We start from the raw sequence: 6,747 nt of genomic DNA on the forward strand, positions 1-6,747 counted from the left end.
TCCTCAACAACTAGTTCCGCTAGCTAGTTGTTCAACCAACGGGTGGTTTCCCTTAACCAGCCATTGACTGCCTGCTCAATTCTCCCTACTGTGGATCCACCTCTTTTCTCTCCTCTTCACTATTCCTGGAACTGGTCTTGGGCAGCAGCAAGTGAGACCTTTTTCAGGACAGTTATTGTAGATTTTTGGAACAAATCCATGACCATGGCCTTGGGTATATGATCATGACCACTGAAAGCTCAGTTTCCAGGCTCATTTCAATGGTAGCACTTTAAGCCAGCTCTCAATCATAAGATCTTGGATCCTCTGAACTGAGGATCCAAGCATAAGTCCTAGACTCAATCATCAGTGTAATCACTATGGGTCTTGATGCTGGGCTATTTTCTGTGAACCCAAGATTCAAACCTATCTATCCTTGCACACCCAACAGAAATTTCACAGTTGGCTAACTCAAAATATGTTGATCAGATGAATGACTAATAAGTTTGCCTGGGAAAGCTTAAAAAGCCTAAAATCCCTGTGGAGCTTTCAAGATATATTAATGAGTAAAGGCATTTGTCATCAAGCCTGATGTCCTGAGTTCAATGCCCAGAACCTATACAGTGGGACAGAGTCAACTCCTAAGAAGTGTCCTTTGACCTCCATGCCCACACTTCTGTGTGTGCACACCTGCACAAACATATCCACACAACAGGTGAATAAATAAAATTTAAAACTGTATTTAAAATAGCTTCTCATCTAAAGGTGCAGACACACCAACACAAAGCCAGAAGGTCACAAATAATCAGAAACAAAAATGACCAGAAGAAAAAAGTAAACCACCCATATGTGACCCTGAATAAATGAAAGTCAACTGATTGCCTGATTACAAGTTTGGCATAGGGGCTGGAGAAATGCTTTTGTGATTAGGCGCATGCTCTGTTCTTGCAGGGGACCTGAGTTCAGTTTCTAGCACACACATCATAAAGCTAACAACCACCTGTAACTCCAGCTCCAGCACATCTGATGCCTCCAGCCTCAGCAAGCATCTACACTCCTGTCCATGTATACCTACACTGAGGAACACATAAACAATAATTAAAAATAATAAAATCTTTCAAAACAACTGTCTCAAAGAAGTCCAGTGAACTACAAGTGAATAGAAGTGAATGACTAAACAAAATTAAGAAAGCAATACCACAGTGCAACAGACAAGGAACCAGCAAGCACCGAGACAGAACATTTATATTTTTCTCACCAGGACAAAATGAAAAGAGAATTTTAGAAAGTGAAGAAGACCTGAAGTCCAAATAAAACATCATCATGAAAATTACTTCAACTCTTATAAGCCAAGGACTGGTAGAAAATTTGGAGGGGAAACAACCCCTCCTCAAACGTGAAGAACAAAGTGATTATCTAGATATGTAGATATGTAAAGAATATCTCATCGGTGCGCATTAGAGTTAGTCTTTTAAGAGTCAAAAACAAAGAGAAGATTTCAGAAACAGCAAGAGAAAAAAAAAATACAGCTTTTTTTCCTAAGACTATTAGTGGGTTTCTTGGCAGAAATCTTTGTAGTGTTTTTGTTTTGATTCCAAGTGTGGCATGTGGAACACACTTGTGTGAGGGTGTGAGGTGTTTTTCTGCTGGAAACAGACTTGTGAAAGAACAGGTGATGTTTGTCCACTAGAAGAGGAACCACCTCTTGCAAGGGACATGGTCTTTGCCAACTGCCAACTGATAAACATGCTAGTGCAGACTCAGGGAATATGTATGTGTACACAAACACACACACACACACACACACACACACACACACACACAGAAAAACAAGAGGCTTGGCTTTTTTGGCTTTGCAGTTTTGGCATTGCTGCTTATTGTTCGGTTATTTGAATCTCTGCTTTGAGACGCCAAGGTTCTGGATGCTGCTTTGGGTTCCAGCTGCTGTGGTTGCAGCCACCTTTGCTGAACTGCTGGTGTTCTGCAATCCTGATTACAAAGAGTGGAATCATTCCAAGAAGAAACTAGGTCTAAAAGGTCTACTTCTCCTGTTCCCATTAACCTCTTTTCTCTCCTATGTATGGCATGTGGGCTGGAAGGGAGTTCTTCAATGCTTACACCTCCAAATAAAGTAGGTTTGAAAAAGTTCAAAGCCTACAAACCTTACAATTGAGGATGGTACAAGAGGCTTGAAGTGTAGATAGTTTCTAAGTTGTGACAGCTAAGATGTTTTATAATAACCATAAAAAACTGAAATGCACATAAAATATGAAGAAAAAAATAATCCACCCAGGACACAATGAATCCCGTAAAGTGCTAGGTGCTTCATCGCCACAGAATGGATGGCTGGCTGAAATCCTCTACCGACATGTCCTTTGCTACTTGGGCTACCATTTTGTAGAGCATATTCTTGCAGCACACAACAGCCACATTCAGTCAGCGACTTTCTCAGCTACCAAATCAATGGCCATGGCATCCTAGTGTTCAGTACACATGGAGCTCAGGACTCTCTGGGTTTCAAGCATCCATTAAGGATCCTTGAGAGTAACCTCTGTGAAAAGGAGACCCTTGTACATAACGATAAAACAGGCATTTCATCAAGAGGACTTACCAGCCGTAAATACGGATGCAGTTAACACAAGGGCACCTAAATACATAAGGAAAATACTAAGCAGAACTGAAAGGAGAAGTAGACAGCGGTAAGCTATCAACATGGGCAAATCATCCAGTCATGGGATAAATAAACAAAATGTTTAACAGCACTGACCTGGAGTACACATTTTCCACGCATGCTCAGAGCACTTGTTAGAGGAACAGAAAACACATCTGTTGAGGCACACATAGGATGTGCACTGGCATACCAAGTGTCCTTCTAAACACAGCAATATGAAACTAGAAATCAGCTATTGGAATAATGCAAACAAGGCCCAAGTATATGAAAGTTAGCAGAGTCTGGACAAAAACAGTGAGCCAAAGGAAAAATTGAGGAAAATAAAAATGGGAACACAGCATACCCAAAATGTATGCAAAACAGCAAAACTAGATCTAATAAAGAAGATATTTATATCAATAATTTTTCCATTAAGAAAATAGGAAAAAACCTAAAACAATCCACCTTTATATTTAAGGGAACAAGAAAGAAAAAAAACCCAAATAAATAAATCCCAGAATCTACAGAACAGAAAGATCTGATATAGATATCAGAAAAGTAATAGAACAGACCAATAGTATTGAACTGCTTTTTGAAAAGATAAAATTGAAAAACTTTAGCTTGGTGACCTATGAAATAAGAGTCAAGTAAACAAAAGCATAAATGAAAGAGAAGACAGTACAATTGACACAACACAAATACAGAATAAGAGGCCACTGTGAAAAATTATCTCAATTAACTAGATATCCTAGAATAAATTAACACATTTTTAGGAATCTATAATCTACAAAAATAAATCATTAAAGTCTGAAGAGGTCAATTATTTATAAGATTATTGGCAAAATAATAAGAAGAATATTAATATTTCCGGTCCTTCACTCACCATGAGGAAGGGGAGAAAAAACACCAGTGGGCTGGGGAAACAGCAAAATATTTTATTATTCTCACCACACAAGCAGAGTCGCTGAACCATCAGGGGCACCAGACAAGATCTCAGGAGCTTTGTTTTTTCTTTTTTTTTTTTTTTAATTTGATCAATTTATTCATATTACATTTCAATTGTTAGCCCTTCCCCTGTTTCCTCCCATTCTTCCCTCCCTCCCACTTCCCCCCTTCTCCCCTCCCCTATGTCTGTGATTGAGGGAGACCTCCTCCCCCTATATATGCTCTTAGAATAGTGAGTCTCTTCTTGGTAACTTGCTATCCTTCCTCTGAGTGCCGCCAGGTCTCCCCATCCAGGGGACATGGTCAGAAAAGGGACACCAGAGTTCATGTGAGAGTCAGATCTCACTCTCCACTCAACGGTGGAGAATATCATGTTCGTCGGCTAGGTCTTGTTTTTTCTAGAAGCCCTTAGTAGGGGCTGAGCCAGGTACCTGGGCCAAGTTACAGTTATAATTTTTACCAATCAGAACTCAGGACCAGGGCCTTTCCTAAGTGTTCCATCATTGTCAACTGGCATTGAATGGCTTAACCAATCAAATTCATTTGTTCTTTCTGTTGTTAGAAGCAGGCACTATATTTTGGGTAACTAATGTTGCTTAGAGAGGAAATTGGAGAGCTTAGGTAAAGTGGACTCTGAAGTCAAAATGGCAGTACTTAAGGCAAGTTCATTTTATCTGCTCCCAACACTTCTCTGGAAGAAAAGCTCAGAACATAATATCTTCTACCATATATTTAAAGAATTAGCATCAGTTTTTTTCCCAGGTTCTTTTCTGCTGTTGTCATCATGATGTGATACAGCCAGAAGTCTCAGGCTAAGAGACTGTCACCATACTTTGCAGACTTTTCCACTATGCTATTGGAACTCCGCAGCCACCAGAATTATGAGCCAATTACACCTCCATTCTGTATACATCACCCAGTACCAAGGATTTTATTGCAGTGATACAAAGCTGGTGGAGTTATAAAATCATTTGACCACTGAAAGAGGTGCACTTACATGTGGTATCTGAAAAAGGCAATCCCAAGAGACAAGTAGGATGGTGGTTGTCAGGGACTTAAAACTAGTGGAATGCATGGTGTTTGTCAAAGGATACAAAGTTTCAGATTTTAAGACTAATAGACTGCAAGATCTCACGCCCAGCAATAGCAAGTGTAGATAAATATGTTTAGTTATGAGAGGGAATGAATAGTATCGTTTATTGTATTTCTAATTACGTGTCTCGTCTGTGCAAATGCTTGCAGGTGCTCATGGAGACCAGTAGATATCAGATCCCTAGTGCTGGAGCTAGAGGTAGTTGTGAGCCATGTGCTATAGTCGCTGGTAATCAACCTCAGGTCCTCCTTCAAGAACAGCACTGAGCCATCTTTCCAACCTCTGGACCAGTGGTTCTCAACCTTCCTAATGCTTCGACCCCTTTAATGCAGTGCCTCATGTTGTGGTGACCCCACCCCTAACCATAAAATTATTTTGTTGCTACCTCATAACTGTATTTTGCTGGTGTTTTGAATTGTAATGTGAATATCTGATATTGACCCCCCGCCTCCAGGTTGAGAACCATTGATTTAGATCTTCAGTGCCCTGGCACTCATGCACTCCTAACATACACAATAATCTGAGATGGTGACTGTGTTAAATAATTTGATTGTGGTAATAATATCACAGTGTACATGTACAAGACATCATTACATTACAAGCATACTAAGGACCCCGTTTTTGTAAATTATACATGATGAAAACATATGGGAAATGCATTTAAATGTTTATGCCAAAGAAAAAGACCTGTTTTACATTAGACACACACAATTCAGGCATAGGCTTCCAGTTTGAAAATGGTCATATCATCCCTTTATTTAGGGATTTGCAGCTTGAGTCTTATCTATTTGCTTTTACAGTTGTGTGTGTGTGTGTGTGTGTGTGTGTGTGTGTGTGTGTGGTGTGTTTGTGTAGTGTGTGTGAGTGGGCATGAGTGTATGCATGAGTGTGTGTCTGTGTGTGTGTTTGTGTGGTGTGTGTGTGAGTGTACATGAGTGTGTGTATTTGTGTGTTTGTGTATATCTGTGTGATCTGTGCTTGTGTGTGTGAGTGTGTATTCTGTGTCCTGCATGAGCCATAAGACTCTACTGGATATCAAAAGATAATTTACAGGATTTGATTCTCTTCTTCCACTCTACAGATTCTGAAGATCAATGAAACTTGGACCATCAGGCTGGGCAGCAAGCATCTTTGCCTGTTCAGCCATGTCAGCCGCCCTGTGCTGCTCTAATAAGGAAAATTCAGGGAGATGCAAAGTCTAAGTGGGTTGAACAGCAGGGAGATAATTTTGGGGCTGCTCTGGGTATAGAAGAGCCCTGAGACAAGGACTTGGGTGTCATCTCTGCTCCGTAGCTGGAAGCGGTTAGGGTCTCAGGCCTATATCCACAAATAAATAAGTATTTCCCATGACTGAGTGGGCCTGGAAGAGGATTCACCTCCGGAGCCTCGAGCATCCTCCATGCTCATTTTTCCTTATTTTCTAAGTACCATATTGTCCTGGGTATCCACGCCCTCACATCAGCCAGACCTCTGCTCAAATGCTCTGTCCTTACAGTTAGCAGGCTGCAGCAGTATTGCTTTCCTGATTTCTACTCTGCTTTGTAACACTGGTTACCAGGCATCACCTCCTCTGCTCCCTCTGTGTTCTTCTGTATCTTTTACACCTTGCTGATAAGACCTGAGACTGCAACTCCTTTGCTATTTTTTTTTTTTTAAGAGCCCTGAATAGTACTGGGGATTGAGTCAGAGTGAAATGCTGAATAACTACATGTGTGAGCGATTAATCACTATGGAGAAAAAAAAAAAAAAAAAAAAAAAAAAAAGACCATCCACTAAAGCAAGTTGGCAGTACAGTGCCCTTGGCTTCCAGGTTCTGGTGGGTGAGTGGTAGGCAACCAGCATCACTCTCCCTCTGCTGGTCTCCTCTCATCCCTTTCACTCATCCCCTAGAAGCTGTTCCAGAGTGACCAGAACTTTCTTCTGAAGATTAACTGTCTCTTTCCTTCAACTCCAGCTGGACAAATCCCAGGGAAGAACTCGGGGTTTACCCTGCTTGGGTCAATAAAGTTCAACAGAGAAAGTAGGTCATGCCTACACACACACACACATCACACACACACATCACACACGCGTGCGCCCC

The sequence above is a fragment of the Acomys russatus genome, chromosome 27 (assembly GCF_903995435.1).
Source record: "Acomys russatus chromosome 27, mAcoRus1.1, whole genome shotgun sequence".
In the NCBI taxonomy this organism is placed as follows: Eukaryota; Metazoa; Chordata; class Mammalia; order Rodentia; family Muridae; genus Acomys; species Acomys russatus.